Source organism: Dipodomys spectabilis, unplaced genomic scaffold, assembly GCF_019054845.1.
Source record: "Dipodomys spectabilis isolate Male_0828 unplaced genomic scaffold, ASM1905484v1 ptg000297l, whole genome shotgun sequence".
In the NCBI taxonomy this organism is placed as follows: domain Eukaryota; kingdom Metazoa; phylum Chordata; class Mammalia; order Rodentia; family Heteromyidae; genus Dipodomys; species Dipodomys spectabilis.
The window spans coordinates 20059834-20074509 of NW_024870974.1; the positions used below are offsets into that span (position 1 = coordinate 20059834).

The following is a 14676-nucleotide window of genomic DNA, read 5'->3' on the forward strand; positions in this document are numbered from 1 at the left end:
AGGCTGGCTTTGAACCATGATCCTCAGACCTCAGCCTCCTGAGTAGCTAGGGTTATAGCTATGAGCCACCTTTATCCAGGGATAGATCAATTTCTCTGAGAAACTGATAAGGAACTTGGAATGTGATAAGGAATGGGATATGAAAGAATTTGCCTGATCATCTGATCAGGATTATATATGACATCTTACAGGCAACAGAATCCTATTTTCAGGAAATTCTGAGAATACATCTTTTGGAAGCAAATTAGCAAATCTACTCTTGTGCTTGTAATCCTAGCTACTCAGGAAGCTGGGATCTGAGGATGGTGGTTGGAAGCTACTGGGGTTGGAAAGTCCGTGAGACTCTTATCTCCAATAAACAAACCACCAGAAAACCGGAAGTGGTGCTGTGGCTCAAGTGGTAGAGCACTCGCCTAGAGCTGAAGAGCACAGGGACAGTGCCCAGGCCCAGAGTTCAAGTCCCATGACCAACAACAAAAAAAAAAGAGCCCAGTGACATCTGTGGATTCCCTGACCATTTTCTTTGATGCATGGGTCTAACAGTGGAGATTATTGCCACAGAGCTATGCTGTGGTTTCTTTTAGTTCTAAACCTTTCTTTCCTAATTATGATTTCATCAAACTTCAGCAACAGCTGTAAACCAGAGATCATCCTCTCATTGGAAGCTGGCCAGATGGGTCCCAAGTCTGGCCAAACCCACTGACAACAGCCAGTGAACCACTGTCTGTGATGGGTAGAACTGTATCTGGTGCGTTCACAGGCTTCCATCTTCTTCCCTTTTATGTATATGGATGTTAATGCACCTTGCCCTTTCCTAACCTTGATAAAGCAAATTATCCTTGGAATTCATCTTTCTTTGTCCTGCATTGTATATAAGCAAGGGTAGGAATGTGGCCTTCTTGCTTCATTCTTAAGAGAATAAATGATTCAGATTTTTATCCTCCAGTATTTCAGAGCTACTAGTCATCGACATCAACACAGACCAGGGGGCACCATCTCCTGGGCTGGAGGCCCATTAGGAAGCAGAGGCTTTGGTGAATTTTCAGAAAATACTGATCTATCACATAGACTTTTTCCTAGTGTCATCTATATGACCAGGGTGACATGATCAAATTGTACACAGATGAAAACAGAGTGTGAAAAAGTAGTCAAAACATTCTGTAGAACCCAAAGGCCTTGTTTTTATTATTCTTTAAGAGATTTCTGTAAGCCAGTCACCAATAACTGGTAATCCTGGCTACACAGGAGGCTGAGATCTGAAGACTATGGTTTGAAGCCAGCTCAGGCAGGAAAGGCTTATCTCCAATTAACCAGCAAAAAGCCAGAAGTAGAGCTGTAGTTCAAGAGGTAGAATGCTCACTTGGAACAAAAAAGCTAAAAGACAGCACCAGTCTCTGAGTTCAATCCCCATTACCAGCACACACACACACACACACACACACACACACACACACACACACACACACACACAAAGATTTCTCTAGAATAAGACCTTCAACCTTAAATACTAGTTCACAGACTGGCCATCTACCTAATATTTTGAAGAAGAAGCTGCTATAAAAGAAGACTCTAAAGCATGGCTAAAGGTATCAACTTGATTGCTGACTAAACTAAAACTTGGCTTTGGACTATGATATTGCTAGACATTTGGGTGGCTAGCTACCCCAAGCCCATGTGCCAGATCTGGAGGGAGGGAAGAAGAAGAAAAAGAAGATGAAGAGGAGGAGGAAAGAGAAAGAAAGAGGAAAGAAAAAAAGAACCTTCAGCTGAAATGTATTTCCTTTCTCTCCTTCTGTACTTCCTTATCTCAAAGCCCATATAACGCTGCCTGAAACCACATCCACCTTCCGGGAAGGGCCCCCAAGGGGCCTGATTGGCTGTTCCAGCAAGTGCTCCTAAGGTCCCATTCTCCTCTGGGGCGGGTGAGTAGCAAAGCACAGAATCAAGAAGAAAGAAAGAAAATATGGAGTCTCCTTCGTATTCCTATTTATTTATTTATTATTTATTTATTTATTGAGACATTGCTCAGGCTGGCCTCAAACTCACAATCCTCCTCCCATCATTTCCTGAACATCTGGAATTAGGCACAGGTACCACCAGGCACCACCAGGCCTGGCTCACACTTACTCATTTTGCAATGTTCCTTAGCAACTTCATTCCCCTCAGGTGTCATCCACCTCAAGCTGTGCTAGAGTTGTCTTCCCCTAATGCTCCGGGGTGCCCACTCAACCAACAGGGCCTGCACATGCCATCATGGGATCAGGTGCAATGCCAGGGAAGGAGATGAGGGGGAGCCCCTATGACTAAATTAAAACCCACCCTCCAAAAGGAAGTAGGCCTGGGCCACAGCACCTGGCTGGATAAATACTTATGAGAGAATATTTTATAACATGTAAGTCTATCCTCTACAATCCCTGAGGGATGGAATGAATAGGTAGTTTCCTCCTGGACATGTTACTCTTGGCTTCCTTAAGTGTTTGATGATATTATTGTTATCATCATCATCATCATTATTAATTCTTAGTATGTTTTCAAACCATCAGTGTTGGGAGAACTGGAGCTGTGTTAGGAAACAGGAATTAGTGACTTCCTCAGAAGAAAAAAAATAACAATAAAAACATCACAATAGCGTTTAAAATATCCAATATGAGATACAATAGTGAAAGACTTGTCAAGACCAAATTTTCCCTTCTCTACAAAATGTTCAAGAAAAAAATTTCTAGTATTATTTGGTTTTTGTGTTTATTTTTCACAGCATTCGGGTTTGAACTCAGTGCCTTGGGCTCCTTAGGCTGGTGCTCTGCCACCCGAGCCATGCCTCCAGCCTTGCTTTTTGCCTTTTTTGTCAGTTGTGGAGCTTGAACTCTGGGCCTGGGCGCTGTCCCTCAGCTCTTCAGCTCAAGGCTAGCACTCTACCACTTGAGCCACAGTGCCACTTCCGGTTTTCTGGTGGTTTATTGGAGATAAGAGTTTCACCGACTTCGCTGCCCAGGCTGGCTTTGAACCATGATCCTCAGATCTCAGCCTCTTGAGTTGCTAGGGTGACAGGTGAGAGCCACCAGTGCCCGGTTCTTGCTGGTTATTTTGGAGATGGAGTCTAGTGAGCTTCTCTGACTGGCTTGCCTTCTGTCATCCAGCTGTCAACCTCCAGAATAGCTAGGATTACAGGCATGAGCTGCTGTTGCCTGGCTAGTGTTGTTAATCAGCTGCTCTACCATTAAGCCATACCCTAGACTCAATGGCTAGTATTGTGTGTTGTGATGTTAACACTCACGATGGCCTACTGAAGCGAGAATACCCAAACTGCACCACCTCAGGTCTCGTAATAAAGCTTGGATTCTGCCGTTGTTTCTGTGTGTGCATTCATCTCTGAGCTGACACTAGCTGCGGTGGAAAATAACATTTACTGTGATTCGTAACCCCTGCAACAATTCCTCTGGCCTCCTCACTCATCTCCGAGGTCCCCACCATTGTAAAGCATGAAAAGCATTTCCAATGTAGCATGAGCAGTGTTGTATTTTGCAAACCTGCTAAGGACAGCCCACGTTCATATAGGGTGGGTCACTGAGAGACAACCTGCAGTAACTGGGAATTGCTCCTTTGGCCTCCTGAGGGAGGGGAGGACAAGGAGGAGGAGGAGGGGCCTCCTCTGCAGCTCAGCAGGGCAGGCGGGCTGCAGCAGGCTCTTGGCTGTCCTTTGTTCCCCCACCCAGGTATGAAGCTGGGGAGGGGGGAGGTGTCTTGGCTCTGTGAGCCCGGTGACTGGCATGGGACTGGTGCTGGATGGGGCAGTGGTAAAGAAGGAGAGGGCTGTGCTGGGCAGCTGGGTCCGCCCTGTGCTGGTCTCCCTCCCAGCTCCCCACTGTTCTCCTCAACCACCCGGAGGAATTTCATTGTTTTCCCCCTCAAAATTGGAACAAAAGCATCTGTTGGAGCTGCACAGGTCTGTGGGTGAGATCAGACGTGTGCACACCATTTAGAAGAGGTCGTGGAGAGTGTGAAAAGGGCGCTGTCCCTTCTGGGCAGCCCTGGGGAAGCCTGTGTGCCGCCAGCCTCTCTCTCCCCCTTTCCAGTGCCACCCTGCAGCCGGCTTGGTGTCCTCACCCCCTCCCTCCTTTCCAACTTCTTCACCCCCAGAGCCACCATGTCGTCATCACAGAAGCCGCCCCCTTGAAGTCATCTTCTCTAACTTCTGAGCAACTGCACAATGAGGAAAGAAAACGTGGACATAAAGGAAGACCACCCAAATGAGAGAGAAAGCCGCCTGTTTGTTCATGGGTCTGAGAGTAAGAAAGGAAAGGAAGGCAGAGTAGTAGTGGGGCGGGGGGAGGTACAGGTGCACCTGGCCCAGGCAGGGATCCCATTGGCATGCGGAGCCAGGAGGTGGGAGAAGCTCAGGTAGAGTGTTCTGTGTGATCTGTTATTGCTTATCTAGCACTCTCTAGCGATCCCAAGTTAGATGTAGGGAAAGAAGAAGGACAAGGAGGAGGATGAAAGAGGAAGGAGGAAGGAGGGAGGAGGAGAGGAGGAGGAGGAGAGGAGGAGGAGAAGGAGAGAGGAGAGGAGGAGGAAGAAGAGAGCAGGAGGAGGAGGAGAAGGAGAGAGGAGAGGAGGAGGAAGAAGAGAGCAGGAGGAGGAGGAGAGGAAGAGGAGGAGAAAAGGAGGAGGAGGAGGAGATCGGGGAGGAGGAGGAGGAAGAGGGGAGGAGAAGGAGAGAAGAGGAGGAGGAGGAGGAGAAAAAAGAAATGTTGGGAGTGATTGATTCCATCCTGACAATATAGAACCAATTGCTACAGAGTTTGTGACTCAGTTTCCTGGGGTCACCGCTGTAGATTTGGGCAGGGGGAGGGGGGCATCACTGCTTTTGTTTGTTTGCTTGCTTTGGTTTTTTAGTTTTTGTCGGTCGTGGGACTTGAACTCTGGGCCTGGGCGCTGTCCCTGAGCTCTTCAGCTCAAGGCGAGCACTCTACCACTTGAGCCACAGCGCCACTTCTGATTTTCTATTGGTTTTTTGGAGACAAGAGTCTCATGGACTTTTATATCTGGGCTGGCTTTGAACCGCGATCCTCAGATCTCAGTCTCCTGAGTAGCTAGGATGACAGGTGTGAGCCACCAGCGCCCAGTTTTATGGTATAGTTACTTCCATTCAGTCAGTTTCAAAATCTATACTCGCCCCCAATAACAGAGATTTTTTTCCTCCAGCTCTTCTGCTCTCAATGAATATTTTGCTTTTTGAAATAAACTTTAGGAGACTCCTCTCCCTGGAACAGTCAATGAAGAGCAAACACAAAATCTGAAGCCAAATGTACAGGAACAGCATTGAATTACCCTGTGGTTTTTTTGGTCAGCCCCAAGTCAAATACACTGGAGATTTTCAGTGATTGAAAAGGATCTTGTGGTCAACCACGTGCCCAGGGCTCAGCCACTCCTCTGATTGGCCTTTTTCACAGGCTACACAGGGGTTCATCATATAAGGGGGGAAAGGGAAGAAAGCTGATTGTTCTGAGGGCCCCAAGAATGTCCAGGTAAAAGACTCCTCTTTCCTTTCCTTTAAAAAATACTGACTTGAGGGTGGGGACAGGAGGGGAGAAATGGAGGGGTGGGGGGCAACAGGAGGAGAACAAAGGAAGAGATGACATTAAGAAGTTTTGTAGGGGCTGGGAAGTTGGCTCAGTGGTAGAGCGCTTGCCTTGTATGCATGAGGCCCTGGGTTCGATTCCTCAGCACCACATAAGCAAAAAGAAAAAAGCCAGAAGTGGCGCTGTGGCTCAAGTGGTAGAGCACTAGCCTTGAGCTGAAGAGCTGAGGGACAGCGCCCAGGCCCAGAGTTCAGACTCCATGACCGATGAATAATAATAATAACAACAACAACAACAATAAAGCCAGGCACTGGTGGCTCATGATTGCAATCCTAGCTACTCGGGAGGCTGAGATCTGAGGATCATAGTTCAAAGCCAACCTGGGCAGGAGAGTCAATGTGACTTTTTTTTTTTGGGGGGGGGGGGGGGTTCTGGTGGTAGGGCCTGAACTCTGAGTCTGGGTGCTGTCCCTCAGCTCTTCAGCTCAAGGCTAGCTCTCAACCACTTGAGCCACAGCACCACTTCCGGCTTTTTCTTTTATTTTTGCTTATGTGGTGCTGAGGAATGGAACCCAGGGCCTCATGCATGCAAGGCAAGCGCTCTACCACTGAGCCACCTTCCCAGCCCCTCAGTGTGACTCTTATCGCCAATTAACCACCAGAAAAACAGAAGTGATGCTGTGACTCAAAGTGGTAGAGCACTAGACTTGAGTGGAAAAAGCTCAGGGCCCTGAGTTCATATCCCACAATTGACAAAAATAATAATAATAATTTATGTTTTGCATCTCAAAGGGTATGGTGGGGCTATCTTCTTCCTGAAATACAACATATATCCTACAGACATTCTCTTCCAGACAGTTCTGCTGTAATTTTACTTTCTTTGAAGTCTTTTCTTTGTCTTAAACAGATGTACAAAGGGGTTACAATTCAACCTGTCAGATTGTGAGTACAATGCATCTTGATCAATGTCACCCTTTCTGTCCGTCTTCCCCATCTCTCCCAATCTCACAATTTACCTGGTTCCGTTTTCACATATACATTGAATATTATGACTGACTCTTTCTCCCTTCCTCTCCTTGCTCATCTCTCCACACACACAGTCTTGGAATTCTAGGTGGGCAGATTTTCTTCCTACCCACATTTGGAAGTTATTACCCCATTGTCTTCCAGCTTCCACTGTTGTTTTTCTAAAGTCTGCTGTTAGTCTAAAAGTCACCTTTGTAATGACATCTTCTACTGTTTAAACTCTTCTACAGGTATTTAATGTAGTGTGGTGAAAATTCTCGAAGCTTCACTTAAAGAGGTTTTCCTCTGCAGAGGATTTGCTTTGCTTCCACAAGGCACTATGAACCTGAGAACCTGCTGCTGCCCTGGATCTCTAGAAGTCATCACTCAGTTTCCAGTCACTTCAGTACTCTGTGCCTGAGGCCTGGTTTCAACACCTGCTTTGAGTGGGGGACCCTGTTACAGGGTTTTGTTTTAGGTCTTGGGAAATTTTGTTGTTTTGTGACCTAGATGATTTCCCTTGCTTTCTATAAGCACAGGAAAAGCCACAACAATTATTTGTACTTGTCTTGCAATGTGAGAGAATTCCAGAAATCTCAAAGATGACATGCTGCAGCAGCCCCACTATCCTGTTCTCTCCCCGACACTTCTCTACAGTCAGGACCTCTCCCCCAACCCCTAGGCCTTCCTAACTTACTAGCGATGAGGTATTTTTCTTTTTCTATTTTTGTGGGGGTCCAGTTGTGGGGCCTGAACTCTGGGCCTAGGCACTGTCCCTCAGCTCTTCAGCTCAAGGCTAGTGCTCTACCTCTTGAGCCACAGCGTCACTTCTGGCTTTTTTTTCTGCTTATGTGGTGCTGAGGAATCGAACCCAGGGTCTCATGCATGCAAGGCAAGCGCTCTACCACTGAGCCACCTTCCCAGCCCATATTTTTCTTATTAAATACTAGTATTCTGTGTTCCCAGGTAAAGAGATTTCATAGTTATATTTAATAACACGATTTGATATAACTTACTATGTGAGTAGTATGTATCTGCTCTTGGTATTTATCCTGAGGAGCTAAACATGAGTTCTGGACAATAATCTTTTTCCTACAACCTGTCATACCAACGTTGTGTATTCTTGATGCCTAAGAAATATGTTCTCCAACACTCAGTCTTTTTGAAACAGTTGCTCTTTTAAAAGGCATTGAAATACTGCTTAAAAAAAATCAAAATTTTTGTTGTAGTAGTATGGCCCTTTGCTCCTTGTGTGCCCACCCAGGAGCCTCCCTGAGAGGCCAGCTATCTGGTCTTGTCCTGTAAGTGTCCTGTGGTGCCCAGTATCCATCTCCCTTCCCATTAGCTAAGGAGTGCCTGCCTCTGTGTTTGTGCAAATGCCAATCTCTGCCATCCCAAGAACCAGCCTCTTCTGGTGAACCTGATCTCAGAGGACTCTTTCAGGCGTCAGTGTTCCCAGATAAGATTCACACTCAAAGTTGCCTAACACTGCCCTCCCCCATCAAATGGAACCCTCATCCCCCATGCCTGTTCATTACTAGCAGTCTCTGCCCTCTGCCTGCCTCACGTATATATGAAGACATAGTCCCAGACATCAGCTTGCAGTTACTTCAATTTAGATGATGGGGGCCTTGGCATTATCACAAAGCTGTGCATATACCACAGCTCTGAGCAAGAATGACCAGAGTATCCAAGCCAGAACCTCACAGTGAAAGCCTCACTACTGCTTAAGAAAACACATGATAGGAAACTTTGATATTTTGCAAAAATTGCTTATCTATAGTATATTGAGTAATTTTAGATGTTGGTATCATCTACCTATACCATTTACATTAGTATGACCCCCTCTTGCAATTTTAGTTCTAAATCTTTTGTGTTGCTGGATTTTTTTTAAATGTTTTCATCTTTTAGTGGGACTGCACCAAGGGTCTTGTGCAAGCTAGACAAGTGCTCAACCACTAAGTTATATTCTTAGCCAGATACTTTTAATAACATTAAGTCAAAGAAATCCTACTCCTATTCACTCCAGAGAAATAAAATTGCATACCCAAAGCCCAGAACTAGATTAGTCAAAGCAGCAGTATGTATAGTAGCTAGGCACTAGAAAGACCTTGTCATCAACTGTAAATGAATAAAACAAACTGGGATACAGCCACACAATGGGGAACACCAGTCAGCAAGAAAGGGAAGAAAGGGAAGAAAGGCCACGACTCATGGATGAGTCTCAGGGGCATTGTGTTAAATGAAAGAATCCAGACACAAAAAGCATTGTATGTTTCCATTTCTGTGCAGTTCTCATAAGGGTAAATAAGTCTACAGTGACACAAAGCAGATCTGGGGTTTCCAGAGCCTAAGAAACAGGGAAGAAGATGGATTTACATGGAGTATAGCTCAACATTTGTGGGTGTACTAAAAAAAAGTGTTCTAAGTTATGTTCTAAGTTGGCCACGCGATTATATGTATTTGTCAAAACTCACAAAATTGTGCATGTATGTTGATGAATCATGATGTCAGTAAATTTAAGGTGCACTGAGCTGAAGTGGAGATGCTTCAATTGATCCTGTACTCCTGGTATGCTAACAAGCACTCGGTGACGGATGGCGTCTTACAGCAAACTCTACTCAGGATAGACCAACCCAGCAGATGATGGAGGTGTTGCCATAGATGTCACTGTGGGTAGAAGAGGAGCCAGAGGAATGCTGTAATCCCCACAGAATTACAGTATGCATTTTCTAATCCTACTTTCTCTGCTCCTTTGACCTCGCCTAGGAATGAAAGGATTAGGCTAAGCCAGTCCCAGCGTCCAACCACCCTTCAGCTCATTTGGTCCCTAATCTATACAATTTATTTGTATGTCATATTGGATATATTGAATATATACTATTTAAAGGCCATTAAATTTGGATCACATCAAAATATCAATCTATTCTGTATAAGAACTTCTGATTCATATTTGTGAATGCAAGGGAAAGTAAGCCTGCCCTACAATTCCCAGTTGGAATTCCATTTCTTCTCATCTTCCCTGTTCCTTCTCACACTCCTGCAGGTTCCGCCATGGAAACCATTCCTTCCTTGGTGTTAGTGTCCTCTGACTATATACCTCAAGACAAGAAGACCACGCCAGCACCCTCCACTCTGACAAGCATGACTCTGAGAAGCCCTGATCAGCAACAATGCCCTTTATGAAGAGGAGGAATCCTTCCTTGTTTCAGGGTCTGCCCGTGGGAGGAAAGCCCAGAGTCAAATTCCCCACCACCACAGTGACCATGCTGGCTGAGCCCGAGGATGGTAAGGCCGAGTCTTACGTCCTGGCTCTTGGTAATGGCTGTCTTCTGTTCACACATTCGTCATGTTGAAAAACGAAGCTTGCCTTCATTGTCTTTTTTTTTTCTTAAAAAATTACTTTATTGTAAAGGTGATGTTCAGAGGGGTGACAGTACATAAGTAAGGTAATGAGTACATTTCTTTCTTCCTTCCTTTCTTTCTTTCTTTCTTTTTTTTCTTTCTTCTTCCTTTCTTTCTTTCTTCTTTCTTTTCTTTCTTTTTGTTGGTCATGGGGCTTGAACTCTGGACCTGGACACTGTCCCTGAGCTCTTCAGCTCAAGGCAAGAGCTCTAGCACTTGAGCCACAGTGCCACTTCCAGTTTTCTGGTGGTTCATTGGAGATAAGAGTCACATGGACTTTCCTGCCTGGGCTGCCTTTGACCCATGATCCTCAGATCTCAGCCTCCTGAGTAGCTAGGATTACAGGCGTGAGCCACCGGTGCCCGGCTAGCAAGGATTTCTTTTAGTAAAATAGTTAACGTAGGGAGAAATGGAGAAGAGAAACATTTCTTCCCCTTACACAGGAAATGGGAGCTAAAGACTTAAAACATTGGTTCTAACCAGTTGCTTTCATGCTTTGAGCTCAGAGAATACACATGGTTGTGCTGGTTTAGAGACTCTTAATCCTTAGACAATAGTTGTAGTAAGATGGGTGAGGCCTGCTTCAAACCCAGGTAACCTTTGGAACTTCTTGTTGCCAAATGTGCAAGACCTATCAATCTTCTGCTCGATTTTCCCGGAAGGAAATCAAGAAGAGAACCTGAGTCAAGTATCAAAGTTCCCATTGAGGACCACCCAACAAGCAGCGTGTGAGTTTTCAAAGGGCGCAGGGTGCCTGGAGCTCCTTGTGTGGGCATCTGGGGAATTTGGCTCCAGGCCCTGGAGAACCCAGCTGAGATTGAGCCAGAGAAGAAAAAGGCTCTTCATTCCTCAACACCAGCTCTCTCTTCCCAGATGTAATAAGAAGCATCAACTGCAGTGCTCCTTTCTCAAGTACTCATTTCTCTTTCTATAAGGAGCATGTTTAAAAGAGAATGGTAAAATAATATATAAATAAATAGACATGGACAGGATCAGACTGCTTCATTACCAAATTACACCGAGGGCTACATCTCTCAAGCTCTGTCAGGGCTTGAGCGCTGCAAGCTGCTTGGCTCAGGTGTAGGCAGGATTAGACTGGCACTTGCAGACCCCAAATTAATATGATTGTCTCATGGATCCAGTGCAGTTTCCTTTAGATGGAGAGTACATACTCTCTAGGCAAGTACAACAAACAAGCATGTACTGTGTTGTTCTGTTCAAAAATTTATCTTTGAGGGCTGGGGAGGTGGCTCAGTGGTAGAGCGCTTGCCTTGCATGCATGAGGCCCTGGGTTCGATTCCCCAGCACCACATAAGCAAAAAGAAAAAAGCTGGAAGTGGCGCTGTGGCTCAAGTGGTAGAGCGCTAGCCTTGAGCTAAAAGAGCTGAGGGACAGCGCCCAGGCCCAGAGTTCAGGCCCCACGACCGGACCCAAAAAAAAAAAAAAATTTATCTTTGATTGCCCTGGGAAGGTGGCTCAGTGGTAGAGCGCTTGCCTTGCATGCATGAGGCCCTGGGTTCGATTCCTCAGCAACACAAGCAAAAAGAAAAAAGCCAAAAGTGGTGCTATGGCTCAAGTGGTAGAGCGCTCGCCTTGAGCTCAAGAGCTGAGGGACAACGCCCAGGCCCAGAGTTTAGGCCCCACGACTAGACCCCCCCCCAAAAAAAATTATCTTTGAAATATCCACAGGGGCAAAAAATCCCAACCCAATCCTAATAGGACAAGGGAGATCAACAAAGATTTGTTCTCAAGCCAGGCACTGGTAGCTCATGCCTGTTATCCTAGCTACTCAAGAGGCTGAGATCTGAAGATCATGGTTCACAGCCAGCCTGGGAAATAAGTCCGTGAGATTTTATCTCCAATGAACCAGCAAAAACAAACAAAAAAACATAGAAACTGAGGTGTGGCTCAGGTGGAAGAGCAACCAGCCTTGAATGAAAAAGCTAAGGAACAGTACCCAGGCCCTGCATTCAAGCCCTAGTACCAACATGTTTGTGCACGTGAGCACACACAACCATATGTGTTGAGGACATGGTAGACTGGAGGCTGACTTTCCTAGAGAACCGCAGTGTCTGACATGAGCTCTTGGCTCCTTTCTTGGGTGAGCAAACAAGAGGAGCCACTTAGGGGTTTAGCAGGATTGCAGAGTCTAGCCAGGCAAAGGATGAGTTACAGTGAAGAGCCAGCACGGGCTTGCTGGAGGTCTTGTCCAAAAGCGCCATCTAGGGAGATGAATGGCTCTCAGCAGAGGCTTTTCCCAACATGAAGTGACCAAGGAGAACCACATGCCATCCTCAGGAAGGAACCACAGCAGAGAGATGCCCAACTATGGGAGCGGCAGACTTCCCAAGAACCCAGAGCGTGCCCATAAGAAGCCATCCACTCTTCTAACACCTCCCGTGCTCAGAACAAGCACTGATCGCCTCGAAGCCACCCATCAGGAAAGACGCACCCGGCTTCTCCCGCCCCTCCTGTTCCAACCTGGAGACTCCAGAAACATCCATTAGCAAGCACTGATGGAGAGGAAGGTGTGGGTAGGGAAAGAAAGGATGACCCCAGGACTTTTCTGAGTGCAGGTCCCCCCAAGTCCCTTCCCTGAGCGCAGGGCACAGCTATGAATCTGGTTAATCTTCTAGGGAAAATCACAGAGCAAAAAATTGTTCATTTCTTGAAAGAACCAACTATGTCTTCCCAGTGCAGAACTCGTTATCGGTGTGTTAAGGAAGAGTTGGGCATTCCTTCATGAACTCAGCACACATCACTGTAAATGCAGGCTGTGCTGGCTGCATTCTGAGCTGTTTGGTGTAATGCACTGTGGGGTATGGTTTCCGTGGGTTTGTGGGGGGATGGACTCAATTCAGATTACATCAAGGCTTGTGTGGTATGGTAACATAGTAAAACTTCGCTCACCCTTTACAAGATCCAATAAACGATATCCTAGGCAAACAATGCTTGTTAAGTTTAATTTCTACCAGACCAATTTTTCATTCAATATGCTTCCTCTCTATAAAGTCGGCAAAGATGTCATCCTTGTGACTTGATTTTCCACCTGGTGCCTTAAATCATCCCAAAGGCATTTGCTTCACTACCTTTTCAAGGGTGGTGTCTCCATAGTTAGTGGCCAGGCTGTGCACAGGTTTCAAATAGTCAGAAGCTCCTTTTCAGAAGAGTGAACCAAGGACAGGGGCTTCGCTGGAGCCTGGTTGGTGTCCCACTGTGCCTCCGGCCCTGTCTCCACGGAGCCTCTTGCCTCTAGGGAGAGTTTCTAGCATGTGAGCATCTCAGCTGACACAACCCACCTCCTCTAGATCTCTTACTTCTGTGGCCAGCAAAGCTGAGGTCCTGACTCAGAAGCCTTACCCAAGTGTCATTCAACATAAAGAACCATTTTTTTTCTTTCTGCAGAGAAAAACGCTGAAAATTCCCTAACTTCCCATCATCTTTTCCAATCAACTGATGATCTCTAAGCTACAGCGCACTGGCCAATTTTGGTTTGACTGAAACCTAACATAGAAAAAAAAGATGAGTAAGATCTCCAACTGATTTTATTTCCCAGCACTTCCTGGAGTCAAAGTGATGGCATGTCTCTCTCTGACATGGCCTTTTCTCTCCCAGACCTATAGAATGTGTGGTCTGTCAGAGAGGGGAACTGTAACATACTCATAAGGACAAGGCCCACACAGGACCAGAGACAGAATGCCTGAGAAGCATAGCATCGCTGCGGGATCTTTGTCTGCCTCCCTGAAGCCTGCCTCACACTTTGAGGGGGCTGACGGGGTGGGCCACGTGGGAATGTTTGGCGAACGGGCACTGATCTTCCCTGAACATCACCCATCAGCGTACCCTCTGGGAGCACAGGGCAGAGCCCAGCGGAAGATGAGCACCGTGGGAAGAACAGGCAGGGGAAGCGGGGTGTCTGTCGGGTACAAGCATGCCTCATCTTTGCTGACCAGCTCTGATCATTTCTACTACCCGAAGCCAGGTACACAGGCTCATGCCTGTAACCTTAGCTCCTCAAGAGGCTAAGATCTGGTTTTGAAAATATCAGAATACATCAGGAGTATATGTACACATACTATGTGTACATTTATATACATTATGAATGCATATAAATGTTGTTTATATTTGTATATGTATTGTTTTACATAAATATAACTTTGAAAATGAGTGTCCAATTATGAATACGTGTGTGCACATTACAAAGGTATATAAATATTATACTCTAGATTATGTGGGCATCAGCTGACACCTACTCTGCCCCAGGAGTGGTCGTGCAGACAAGCCACGTGACCATTCTGGATGAGCAGAAGCAGCCCGTCCTGGAGGGCCCAGAGAGGCTTCAGTTACTTCTCTGGGTACCACCATCAATGACACCATCCCTGTGGGCAGAGTGCTGTAAGCGCCCACACTGGAAGATGGTAGAGAGTAAGTACCAGGCAGCCAACAGTCTCCACAGCAGAATGAAATGCTGTTTCGGGCTTAATGACTGCGGGAGGAAGGAGATAGTGTCACTGGTACCATGTGCAAATACACTTTGTGACTGCATGGATATACATACATGCATATACTTATCTATATATGCATATATATACATATACATATATATGCATATACACGCGCGCGTGCGCTTATGCAACTGATTGAGCCTGTGCAAAATGACACTGTATGTTTGTCATCTTTTTTTTTTT

General features: G+C 46.0%; 1 non-coding gene across 1 annotated transcript; it reads left to right on the forward strand.

The window, feature by feature from the left end:
• The first annotated feature begins 11229 nt into the window (after nucleotides 1-11229).
• Nucleotides 11230-11298, forward strand: Trnaa-ugc. Its single transcript has one exon. It is a non-coding gene; the product is annotated as a tRNA-Ala (tRNA).
• Nucleotides 11299-14676: the final 3378 nt, after the last annotated feature.